The sequence below is a fragment of the Grammomys surdaster genome, unplaced genomic scaffold (assembly GCF_004785775.1).
Source record: "Grammomys surdaster isolate TR1022 unplaced genomic scaffold, NIH_TR_1.0 126063, whole genome shotgun sequence".
Classification (NCBI taxonomy): domain Eukaryota; kingdom Metazoa; phylum Chordata; class Mammalia; order Rodentia; family Muridae; genus Grammomys; species Grammomys surdaster.
In genome coordinates, this window is record NW_021620873.1 from 1,638,589 (window position 1) to 1,652,087 (window position 13,499).

The 13,499-nt window shown below is 44.0% G+C and overlaps 1 protein-coding gene across 4 annotated transcripts in view; it reads right to left on the reverse strand.

The window, feature by feature from the left end:
- The window catches only part of Cyld (CYLD lysine 63 deubiquitinase), a 51,503-nt gene extending 43,995 nt beyond the window's left edge, over nucleotides 1-7,508 (reverse strand). For 2 of the 4 annotated variants that reach the window (XR_003709739.1, XM_028755455.1), the window contains exon 1: nucleotides 6,445-7,068. The gene's annotated coding sequence lies outside the window, so the exon portion shown is untranslated. Of the gene's footprint in view, nucleotides 1-6,444; nucleotides 7,069-7,464 lie in introns of those variants that run through there. The other 2 variants (XM_028755457.1, XM_028755456.1) reach the window with 2 other exon arrangements.
- Nucleotides 7,509-13,499: the final 5,991 nt, after the last annotated feature.

Sequence of the window (13,499 nt, forward strand, 5' to 3'; positions counted from 1 at the left end):
TAATATATAAAGAATAATTGAAAATGGTTTATAGCCTCAAATTTTGAACTATGTAATAGCAACATATGACTACAGGATAATAATACTGAATTGTAGATGTTTATATCTATAAATTGTAGGTTTTATGCCACAGTTTTAACTATGTATAAAAGAAAAGAATATAGAAGTGATTATTTTCCAGCTTCGATTTTTCATTTAAAACTATTACAAAAATAATTACACAATTCTGTAGCCTTATTTTAAAGCCTACTTTAATTGATAATTTTAAACTATATAATTTCAAATGCTGTATATGACAGGCCCATAGCCAACATCATGCTAGAGAAAAACCTAAAGCAATTCTCCTAAAATCAGGAGCAAGGCAAAGTTATCCACTCTTGCTACACATGAAGACCACAGTTGACATGAAAGGTCCAAGGTCAATATGTAGGAACTGGTTCTCTCCATCTACCATGTCAGCTCTAAGAATAGAACTCAGGTCATCAGACTTGACAACAAGTACCTTTACCTGCTAAGCCATCTTGACAGTCTAAAAACTAATATTTTATAAGCCAATTTAAAAATATAAGTTGAAAGAAAATTAGAAGGAAGATATCCTGCTTGGCTAGACTGCTGATCCTGGAAGCCATGATTATGAAACAAAATTCCCAGTGGCAGGTATGGGATACCCTCCTTATGAATTATCAGTCAGGGAGGGCCTAAATGCCCCTAAGACAATACAGATTCTTGCCAATCCTCTTGGTTGCCACCAGAACTAGAAGATGAGATTCTACTTCTTAAGACAGCACACTCCTTAACTATAAGATAGAGAGAAACTAAGCTAGAGCTGAGACCAACACTTCCTCCCTGCTCACTAGCTTTCACAGTGCTAAGAGATGCTATGTGCACTGGAGAGAGGAGGACCAGTGGTCTTACCCAGCTGTGAACCCCAGGAACTACAATACTAATCCAGCAAGCAAGACATGCCTACTAGGAGCAGGATTGTGATCCTAGTAGGATCAACCAGCCATGCTCTATTGGATTTGAGGCTTACTCTGGCTAAAAGGAATCCATGCCAGGAATTGTAAACAAGTTCAGAAACCATGGCTTTGGGTTTAACTTACTACTGCTGTTTACCTAAATTGGCATGATGTCCAACTGCCTTCTAAATGTCTGTGGTTATAGGCATTGCCAAGTTACCAGCCTTAATCAAGAAGCTTCTTTTTGTCAATGAACAGCAGTGAATGCAGAGAGTCTGGGCTGTTCAAGGTTCTGAGAAAAGGAGACAGCTTGAGTGCTTGGCTCTAAACAGAACATTTATACTGCTCCCTCTTAGGTTCAGGCAATGTTGTAGAATGGGGTAGAGTTGGGGGTGGAGAATATAAAACCTAGGAGATAGGGAAAAGAAGAGCAAAACACTATCTTCTGGCCATAACACAGCCACTGCAATCATGAGTTCACAGCAGCTGTGGTTGCTAGCTTGCACTGGGCCCATATAAGAGAGGATATGTCAATAACTAGTCATGGATTAGGAAGGGGTACATGGGTACATCCTTGCTAAACTATTGGCTACTAGATGATCCTGGGGGAGAGAAAACCATCATCTTCAGATATGTATCTACTATTGAGACCAACTATCCTCAACAGATGGCTTTCATTAAGCTTAGTGGGTCACAAAAGAAAAAAGACATGAACATAGTAAAGGGACCTAGGGAGGGAGTATGAAGGGTGGAAGGAAACTGAGGTGAGGTGAGAGTAACCAAAGCATATTACATACATATTTGAACCCTGTGAAGTACAATACTAACCCAGCAGGTGTCACTACTGGCAGGACTGTGATGGGAACAAGCAACCATGCTCTATCGGATTTGAGGCCTGCTTTGCTAAAGGGAACCCATGCCAGGTATCATAAGTCAGTTCAGAATCCATGGCATAGGGGCTCACTGCTAAACAACAAATTTTAAGAAACACAATTACATCCTTTCAAATTAAGGGCTTCATTATGTAATTATCTTTCTGAAAAGAACAGTTCCCTGTATCTCTGTTATAAGACTGTGGTTATTTGTTTCATCCTTCTTTGAGACAGAAGTATCCATCTCCAGCCCTTTGGCTAAAGATAGCAAATAATAAAGCTATCATATGTACTCATTTTATTCTTGCAATTAAAATCAAATATACGGCCGGGCAGTGGTGGTGCACGCCTTTAATCCCAGCACTTGGGAGGCAGAGGCAGGCGGATTTCTGAGTTCGAGGCCAGCCTGGTCTACAGAGTGAGTTCCAGGACAGCCAGGGCTACACAGAGAAACCCTGTCTCGAACCCCCCCCCCAAAAAAAAATTTAAATTAAATCAAATATACTTAGAACTAAAGCAGAAATGGTATTATGTGACGTAATGATAAAGCAACATGACAATTCCACACACATAGTAACATATCTCTTAGAAGTATTCCTTCATTTTCACAAGTCTGTCCCTTTGCAAGCCCAAATGAGAGACTCAGGTCACCCTAGAAAGGATAAGGCAGGCACTCCCCCAAAGCACTGTCACTTGAAGTATCTGCACACTTGGTGAGGATGGAGGCAGTGGCAGCATGAGCTGCTCCTCTTTCTGCTTCCTTTTGTAACGTGCTCTTTAATTCCACTTGAGGGCACTGTCTACTTCAACAGAAAGGGAATCAATTTATATCTGCACTTACATAATACACCTGTAGACACCTCAATTTTAGCCCCACGTAAACAAAATCCTTCAAAAGGACACCCAAGAAGCTACACAACCCCTTAATATGGCTCTGTGCCTCTCAAGAACCAAGATAAAGTGTCTGGGTTTTTTACTAAAATGCTAGTGTGTCAGCATTAAGGAAATTACTTTTTTCTTGATCACTTAGGTATCATTAGGAGTATAAATTATTATTAGTGAGTCTCTATATAGAAGATGTTACTTTATTATAAAGCTTTTCATCTTGTCCTCTGGCTCTCTTGCCTGTTTTATATAAATCATAGTATATACTTATATGTCCCTCTTGCAATCAGCCATTTTCTGTGGTTTCCTGCAGTCTGCCTCTGACTGGTTTTGTGGCCTTCTTGCTTTCCAATTTACTGTTTCTAAACAGTTCTAAGAAGTGAGGTGATGAGCTATGTTTGTGTGTCTGAAAAAGCAAAGCACACAAATAAAGAGGAATAGACAAATTCTAGAGGGGTACTGAAGAAAAAGGTACAGAAGGCCTTATTTCAAAGAGGTTGTTAAGACTGCTCCCAGGTTCAGGTAGTCAAAAAGCAGTGAGTTATTGTTCGGGGTCTCTTTAAAATGCATCTCAAAACTTTTGACTAAAAACATTTCAAAGCTATTTTATTTTTAAAATAATTTTTTTTTGTTTTGTTTTGGTTTTGTTTTTTTTTTGTTTTTGTTTTTGGTTTTGGTTTTGTTTTTTTTGAGACAGGGTTTCTCTGTGTAGTCCTGGCTGTCCTGGAACTCACTCTGTAGACCAGGCTGGCCTCGAACTCAGAAATCCGCCTGCCTCTGCCTCCCAAGTGCTGGGATTAAAGGCATGTGCCACCACCGCCCGGCAAATAAATTCTTTTTATTTCTAAAATTTTCTAAAACTGGATATCTTTAGATGGTAAGTTGGAACCTGCCTATTCTATTGACTCTCTAACTTAACAACTAATGCCACAATTTGAAGTTTAAAAAAATTAGTGTTAATGAAACATTATCAAACCAAAACAGATAATTGTATACGTCTCAGGACATTAGATTTAAATGAATTTGATCTCAAAAGGTAGTCCACAGTTTTAAGAATTATGTAACTGCTTTGTTTGTAAAAAAAAAAAAAAAAGTTTTCAAGAATAATTTTAAAGTGAACTAGACAAAGAATGATGAATGTTTGCAGCTTGTCTGCACAAGTGAACCTCAGTTTATACTCAGGAACAGGATAGGTCACAACAGACAAGTAGAATGGTCAAAGCAAACATTACAAAATACTTTCTAAAGGTATTATCCAAAGAGAAGAAACATGTGTGAGCCTACCCACTTTTAGAAGGAATATATCAAGAATAGGTTTCAGGGGGTTGGAGAGATGGTTCAGCAGTTAAGAGCACTGACTGCAATTCCAGAGGACCCAGGTTCAATTCCCAGCAACCACATGGAAGCTCACAACTATCTGTAACCCCAAGATCTGACACCCTCACACAGACATACATGCAGGCAAAACACTAATGCACATAAAATAAGAATAAATAAATTGTATGAAAAGAAAAAGAGTATGTTTGAAACACATTTAAATTAATTTCCTTTATTACTGATAATAAAGTAGAATGAAGAACTCTGTCTCTTTCTAGACACATACTGGATGAGAAACCAAATGATCATTTATCATCTCAAAATATCAGCATTACAACAGAAATGCCCTAACACATCCTCCTCCTCCTCCTATAGTAATGAATATAATGCCAACATTCTCATTCCTCTCGGATCTGCACAGTTAAATAAAGCCTTAGAACTCCAAACAAAAACTGCCTCAAGAATCTACAAAGAGAAACATCAAAATCACACTGTGGGCTCTTTCCAGATCATGTTCAGTATTCTGATACAGTCAGGGTTAGATCCTGAAAACTATACACATTAAGGTATGATAACTGGTTTCCACCCATTCTGTGTCTGCTTTAAGTACAGGTCATGACAGCTATAAGACAGTGAGTTCACAATGACACGGAGTTAGTTTGAAGGGAGAGATTTTGAAGTATACTCTCTTGTTACTCGGCAAATGGAATCACTGTGAAGGTGAGTATATCATGAACAACTCATCTAAACACTGTTCTATGTCCAACTGGGTAACAGTAATGGTGTATGTTTTGATAATTACTGAAATACTGAAAGAAAAGTAAGAGCTGGATGGACCACAACAGTGTAGCCTCAAACTGTTCAGCCTGAAACAAAGATGAACACAGGCCTGTCTTGGGGACACTGGAGACGAGGGAACAGAAGAGAATCACAGAGATCTGAAATCATTATCTGTTTATGAGCTTGTTGACTGCCTGAATGCTGAGTAAAGGAGAGTTTCAATAAACAAAGATAAAAATCATTAAACTAAATGAAGGTTAAAAAAAATAAATGTTGACCAATTTCCAGTGAATGAAATGATAAGATGATCAGGATATAAATCTTACAAAAAACATTAAAGATCAGAATTACCAAGTTTTAAACATCACAATATGAATGGTCATCAGCTACATAAAAGTGGTAACATAACTTTTCTAGACTGTAAGACATCCGGTTGCTCAAGGGATCAAGGTGTACCACCATCCCTGAGAACCTTACAAAGACAGGTGGAATTCAACAACTTCTAGCCTCTGCTGAGGTAGCCTCCTTGTTCTAAAACACCACAGGAAGCTTTCTAAATCAGAACAGAAATTACAATACTAAATACTGCTCAAATCACAAACGACAAAGAGGTAAGCAGGCTGACATGGATATGCAAGAAAAGAGCCACAGCTTTTCCAAATGCTTCAAGACAGTTTGAATGACTAATTTAAGGAAAAAAAAAAAAAAACTCTTACTAAAAGAACAAGTTGTTACATGCCTAAACAGTAAATACAAATACAAAGATTTCAAAGAGCAGAATAACTTGTGACACAAGGATACAGTCACAAAACCAAATGGGAATTATAAGGTTTATTTAAAAAAAAAAAAAAAAAGGTCTGGCTTTCCTGCATCAGCAGTCACATCAGGACGACAGGAACAATGCTGTCTCTTGTCAGTTAAACCTAACCTAGCCACTGGGCTTTAAAACCATGACTTTCCCACTCCTTGTTTTTCCAGGGTCTAGACCAGAAAACTTGATTAGCATAGGTGGATGCCGAAATGCTATTTCCTTGTCCTATTTAAGTGACCAGAAGTTTCTACTATGTTAAAAATAAGATTCAAGAAATAGAGAAACATGACTTTTGCCTAAAATATCATTAATTTTCTGGAAAAATCATAATTTTATACTATGCTACTACACATGTTAAGTAGAAACAAGTAAGGAAAAATGTCACAATTATGAAACCAGGTAGTTTGGAGCTTCATTTGAAACTAAAAATGTAAGATGACAGTATACAAACCAGTAATAAAACACTTGTTTGATGAGCAGGGTAATTACTGCCCTTTCTTCACGAATTAAAGACTTCCTTAAATCACTTAACCACAGTTTAGCTATCTTCTGTTTAATATGTCATTTTTACATAACAAGTCTCTAGTCTTATCAGCTCATCTCAAAAGTTACCAGTCCAAACAAGGCTTTCTTTGAAAGAATACCTTAAAATTTTGCAGCAGAACATTCGAGAATGTTCTAGGTACTGTCAACAATCAAATTACATGAACTTCACTAAGAATTTCCAACAAATCATTTTCCCTTAATGCAGTTCTAGTGCAAATCCACCCACTACCCAGCGGGGAGCAGCAGGCTAAATTCTTGGGGCCATTCAACCTACTTGAGGTATGAGGGGGTGTGCAGGAGACTGATGCTTGAATGTACGCCCTCTTGGTGCCTGGATTCTTCTCTGGAGCCAATGATTACAAAAATGAGCAACCTTATTAGGAATCCCTGATTAGCCCCAACACACACAAAAAAAGCAAGATATGAATGAATGCTCCTCTAAGGAGACAACTTTCCAGAGAAAAATCAGAAAGAGGACCGGTGGCGGGGATGGCGGGGGTTGGGAGATTGCAAGGCTTGGTGGCTGGAGGATGACAAACCCCTAAAACATGCAAATGCCAAGGGGTGGAATAGAAAAAGATGCCAAGGACATGAATAACCTGGCAGCTGACCTAGCTGAACTCAGTTCAAGACCGTCATCATTCACGACTTGGCGTTCTCCTCCAAGGTTGACCATAATAATAAAAAGGCAAGAAAGGTACCAGTTTCAACAGGGCGCACCTTCCAACTACACAACTGTGCAAAACCATCCTCCCCCCTAGACCAGGGAAACTGAAAGAAAAAACAGAACACGCCATTAGCGAGACCAGGCTGCTCTTCCGGGATGGAAGCCACTAACAACCCACAAAAGAGCACAGACGTGAGGTACCATAACCCGAGACTCTCCCTGCCTCCTGCAGCCGTTGGGAGCCAGGCAGGGTCCCGGCCTCAGTTTCCCTATCTGTCAACGACGGCGGGCCAGAGAGAAAGACTGAGTCCCGCGCTGCTCCTACCCAAGCCCTCTGGTGCAGGAGTCCCGCGACTCCGGAGCCCTCCGGGAGGCTGGAGGTGGGCAGCCGCGGTTGACGTCAGAAGCTGGTCGGCCCGGAGCAGCTAACGGGCGGGCGCTGAGGCCCGACGGTCGCCTCCGCGGTTCAGAGCGCCCGAGGCAGGGCAGGAACACTGGGAACCTAGCCTCAGCCGCACGGCCGCGCACACTCACCAGCCTGGGCCGCCGCTCAGCGCCGCAGCCCCGGCTTAAGAACCAGCGTCCCGGGCCGGCACGGCGCCCCACAGACACCACCCCAGTATTTACCTCAGGCGCGCGGCCCCCGCGCAGCCGAACCTGCTACCTGGGCCCGCCCCCACCTGCCCCGCCTCCGAACCGCCCGCGGGGAGGGAGGAGCGGAGGCGGAGAGGCTAGACGCCGCGCTAGCCAATCACGTCCAGAGATCCGTCCCTGCGCGCGCTCTGATTGGGTCTTCCTGTAACAGCCCTTCCTCCAATGGCTGCTGGCACGGTGCAGACTGAAGGGACTTTCCGCTCCGTCAAGCTCGGTGGAGCCAAAGGGAAAGCGAAGGGGCGGAGCAGAGGAGAAAGGGTGGGGGACGAGGAGCGATGGCTGATTGGGCGAAAGGCTGCTGGTGCCACATCACCATTGGCTGAAACCACACCTGGGCGGGGCGCTGTGCTCCCAGCTCCACCTTCCTTGCCCGGGTCTTGGCTCTTGGCTTAGCTGTCAAAACTGGGGTGGGAAGCGATCCAGAATAGAATTGAGAATAGTTTTCAGGATTCCATGAAAGAGCAAAGCTTAGAATTACACCTAGAGTCAATGTTTTCTTTATCAGTTTCTCAACATATAAAGTGGGAAACTCCCAACCAACAGTGCTGAGCCTCAATTTCCTCATCCGTAGAATGGAGGTGTTAGTACCACCTGTTTTACCGGATTATTGTGAAATGCTACATAGTATCTCCTAGCAGTAGGCGCTCTGTAAAAAACGAAGCTCTTCCTACCCTCAGATGGGGTCTGGGTTACCTGCTGTTTTTTGAACTTCTGTGGCCATCAATTCCAGGTTGGAGAGAGACGCCTAAGGATAAAGAAAGGCCTTCCACCCTCTGCCTTACCCAGGACTGCATCCCTGGCTACCAGCCAGAACTGAGGGTATAGTGAAGGATCTTTCAATTAGAAAGAAGGATTCTGACTCCCAAAAGTGCTCAAAATATTTAAAGAAACTCTTTTTATAATCAGCCCCAGAGCCTGGCTGCACAGGCCTTGCTTCACTGGATAGTTCTCTTAATTAATTTCTTCTCCTTTGACATTTTAACTACTAATTATGGGAGAAGGTGATTAATACTGAGAAAGAGGTGTGTGTGTGTGTGTGTGTGTGTGTGTGTGTGTTTAATCATGACACAAATTTCCCCAGTGGAGACTGCCATGCTTCTGAAAATCCAAAGAATGGAAAGCAATAAGAACATAGAAGCAGACAGACACATGGGTGATTACTAAAAGTATAAACTGACCACTCCTCTCCTTGCTGAAATCACCCAGGATGAAATTGGCATCTATTGAAAACTGAAGCCTCACCTATCTCCTGTCTTTCATTGGTATACACATATCCTGTTGCCAGCTTCCTGGGCTTAGCAACATGACATAAATCAATAGTGACACGCAGTGGCCTTGGACAACAACATTCCCCCCATAGATCTAGATTCTCCCATGACACTGGCAGGATTCGGAGAGCCACTCTGGCTGTGTAGGAGAACATTTTGCTTGGCCCCATCCAATAAGGACTAGAACAGAGTTAAGGAAGTGGACTTGAGGGATTTTTCAGTGAGTCAAGCAGACTTATTTTCTCCAGATTGTCAGAGTCCTCCCCCGTTCTGTTTTCTCTCCTCAAATCCTTTCCCTCATGCTCATTGTCCCTAAGTTCCTGGAGATGTGATTTGTCATTCCTGGCTGAAGCATCTTTATATCCTTTCTGAGAGTGGCATCTAGTATAGTTGAACACTCTGCTTCAGTAGGGTTTGCCAATGCACCATCAGTGACCACATACCCCCCCTTATCCCCACCCCTACCCCGGTGACACATGCTCACTGTGCTCACTGAATCAGGGTCAGGGCCTCACTTCATCTACAATCATCAGCTCAGCCAGACCTCACATACAGGCTCTTAGTCACCATCCAGGGTCGGTTGATACTGGCTGCCTAGAACTAAGCTGACACAATGCTGAAGCTGTGTGTTCAGGCTCAAGAGATAATATAGCCACCATGCTCTGACACACGAGAATGATGTCATTGTCATACTAGATATTATTTGCTTTTCTTCATCTTGCAGGGTCTCGTTTTGTGGAAGGGAGATTAAGGTCCAGAGTGGGAAAATAGCTTCCCTCCATCACACAGAACCAGTTTCCTCACCTGTGTTTGATTGGGATCTCTGACTGAAGTGCTTACCATACTGCCACAATCTTCCCTTCAAGTAAGGCCCAGCCCAAGTCCAAACTCTACCAGCTGTCTTTTCAGATGACTTCAGACCCCACAGATCACCTCTTGCTTCCCTGCCCTCAGCCTATCCCACCCAACCTGGCCGTGGCTCCATGCAGATCAGATTGAGTAACTGAGCAGCTACCGGGAAACACATCTAAGTAGACAAGTGAAATGCCCTGTCTGCCTTCCTGGGGGAGGGGAGCAGAGTACCCCCACCTCTGAGGTCCCTGTTGACAGCTCAGTCACGGTTAGGAAAAGAACAGTCTAAGAACTCTGAGAAGGGAGGGCTGCACTCGGAGGCAGCCTGTCAAAGCTCCTGCAAAGTAAGAGAGCAATGATGAATGTCAGCAGGGGCTGAGGGAACACCCCGAAAGGAACAGGAAGTACACGACATGGTGAAAGAACTGAGAAGGGGAAAGAGCTGTCACCATAGCATGCTGCATCAGTGCCAGGTGGGTCCCCATGCCTAGAGCAATGGGATTCCTTGAAGGGGTATTAGCCCGGTTGTGAATGTGGTCCCAAGCTGTCTCACCTAATTCCCTTACTGGATGTGTAGGAGCCCCAATGCATGGCCATTGAATTGGGTGCAGTCCTCTCTATACTGCATCCAGATAGCTTTTTAGGAGCTATTGAGCAACTCATAGTGGGTGCAGAAGGAAATATTTCTTAGTAGTACTGCCACGCGCCTGACACAGACCCTGCTTGCTCGGTACCTGTTTATTTCATATTTTTCTGTGTACTCCATATCTGTATTTTAACACAATCTAAGGAGACATCTGGTGTCCCTGTCCCACTGCAATCCTCTGCCCCCCCCTCATGAGTGGGGAATTCCAGTCACGCAGCCAGCCTCTGTGATTCCAGTCGTGTTCCCAACAATCCGTGGCTCCGAGCCACAAAGCTATGTAGACCAGGTATCCCTGCAGGTGAGGACAGGGTACCATTGCTCTCTCCACAGAAGCCCACTGTGGTGTCTTGATCATGGACGGGGAGCACAGTACTCTCTGTCACAGATGTACTTGCCTCGGGAGAAGGGACTCCTGGCACACCTGAGCACTCCATCTGGATGCTTTTACTCTGACCACCGAAAAGCTCTTTTCAATGAGATAAAAAGGGCTTTAATCATCTTGAAGCTAGCCCAGCTGAGCCCTGCTTGCCCCCTTTGAGCGGTCATCAGTATTATTATCGGTGATAAGTGATTTCTGCACCCAAGTCTAAAGCACACAGAGAAAAAGGCTTAGTGCTCCTGTCTGACACTTCTGAGCCACATCTGGAACCCATCTGGGGCAATGCGTACGCTAAGCATGCTCTCACGTCCAGTGCACCCATCCTCTCTTGCGAAGGAAGCTGTAGCAGAACCTGCTTTAGTTTCTGCTCCCATTTTTTTAAAAAAAAAAATGCATTTGCTGCTCTTTCAGAGGACCCAGGTTCAATTCCTAGTACCCACATGGTAGATCACAAACACCTATGACTCCAGTTCTAGGGGGATCTGATGCTGTCTTCTAATCTCTGAGGGCACCAGGCATGCAGGACTGCACGCAAATACATGCAGGCAACAGGCTAAGTGAGCTCTTCACTTAGTTTAAAAAAGAAACTGAGTGCCTACTATGTGCTGTGTGCCTGTGGGCACTGTCGTGAGCTTGGCCTCTGCTCTCAAGCAGCTGCCATTCCAGGGAAAGCATGTCATCCTTCTGTTGCTGTGACAGAATACGTGAGCAAATTAACTTGTAAGGAGGAAGGATCTCTGTTGGTTCCGAAGTTTCGTGGGTGCTTTGATCGGGTGCTTTGAGCCTATGGTATCAAACTATTATTAGGGTAGCAATTGCTTCCATTGTGGTGACCAAGAAGCAAAAGAGACATGAAGAAGAGTCCTAACTGACCAGAAGACTTCCTAAAAGACTCCAGCCCTTAAAGGCTCCACCACTTCCCAATAGGGCCAAAGATGGGCAAATTAGGTTTTTAAAACATGAGATTTTGAGGGAAAGTCAAGATCCAAACTCTATAGCAAGAAAAAAAAAAGGCTAATGCACCCAAAGAGTCTACACTGAGAAGACCCTGAGACAGGCGGGGGTGGGGGGGATGGAGGGGAAGGGCATACTGTTCAAGGAAGGATTTCCTCAAGGAGGTGATTATGAAAAACCTCCAAGGAAATAGGTGCAAATATACCACAGGGGATAGTGATCAGGCAGCTGTGTATGTCTGGAAGCAGTGAAGAAGCCCTCAGCAAAGGAATACTGTAGAGACCACGGTGTCTGTGACAAAGGGAACTCCAGAACAGACCCAGAATGGTCAGCAGACCTTGACTTTACTCTGCCCTGGATGGGAAGTCACAGAGGGCTTAGATGGCTAATCTTGACTTGTGTTGGTTCTACTAGATCTGCAGGCCAGGGATAGAAGCTGGGAGACTGGCTAAGGGACTGCTACAGGCAGGAGGTCCCTTGTTTCTTGGGGATGGAAGCAATGAGCAAGAAGCGGTGGAGACGGAAGATCATGGAACTGAAGGGGCCAAAAAAGAAGCTCGCTGGGCATGGCAGTATACATTTGTCACCCAAGCTAGAGGACATCTGTGGCAGGAAGAGCGGATGCTCAAAAACCAGCCTTGGAATCACGGGAAAATGTAACAAACATATATATGTATATGTATATGTATATGTATATGTATATGTATATGTATATGTATATATCTCAAGGAGAAAAAGCTTGGAAAGAGACAAAGGAAGGAAGTCGGTCCAGTATTTTGAATGGATGACTGACAGAGGAGAGCTGTGCTTAGAGGATTGGCTAGTGGACTGTGGGAGAACGTAATTATAGGTTGTGATTAAATTTAGAGCTAAAACAACAGGTATCTCAGGGGGGCACAGCTAAAGAGCTCGGGTTGCCAGTCTACACAGCAGTCGTCTGTTTGGATGTAACTCTCAAACGAGAAATTGCTCAGATCAGCCCCAGTGTCCCAGATGACCCATCGCCACTATCCCAAATCAGAGGCTGAGCACCTGTCACCCATGAACACTGCTGGAGCTTAACCCGTCATGCCAGGCCAGCTGAGTGGGAAGAGATGCACCAGCAATACATTGTTGAAGCAAATTATTAAAACTCTGGTCTAGACACGGGCCACCTCAGACATAGTTCCACTGCTCAGGTTTCTTCGTGTGTGTGTGTGTGTGTGTGTGTGTGTGTGTGTGTGTTTTCCCCAGTATTGGAAACTCAACCCTGGCCTGCACATGGGCTAGGCAAGTGCTTTCCCACTGAGCTCTACCCCCAACCTTTTGATCACATTTCTATGGCACATATTCATTTCAGTATCTTATTTCCTGACTGTGGAGGAGGCTGAAGTTGGGGTGAGGGGAATACTCAAGAACCCTTTTCTTCCAGGATCATGATGACTGTAACTGAAGTCTGAAGAGTTTCCTAAACTAAAATCTAGAAAAGTCTCCTGCTCTGGTACCTTTTGTTCCGCACACAAGAATTAGGTACTTCTTGGCCACACGGAAAACCTGCAAGTGTCAGGCTAAGCCAATGGCTGTAAGCCCACGTGCCTCTCTAGTAACCTCTCAGCCAGAGAAACTTAAGACTAAGTACACAAGTTCACTGGTTATCTGCTCAGGACCAAGAGTCCTTTCAGTGCTGTCTGCTGGCTTTCTGAAAGTCTGGAAAGTTCGTCATCGCTGAACTCCGCCAGTAATTTCCTACCAAAGTCTGGGTGCCATCCTTGTCTGGGTCCTTGTAATCAATCAAACAAACTCTCTCTCTCTCTCCATCTCTCTCCCTGTTCACTCTGTGTCTCTCTCCCTGTTCTCTCTCTCCTCTCTCCCTGTCACCTCTCTCTCCATCTCTCTCCCTGTTCTCTGTCTCTCCATCTCTCTCCCTGTT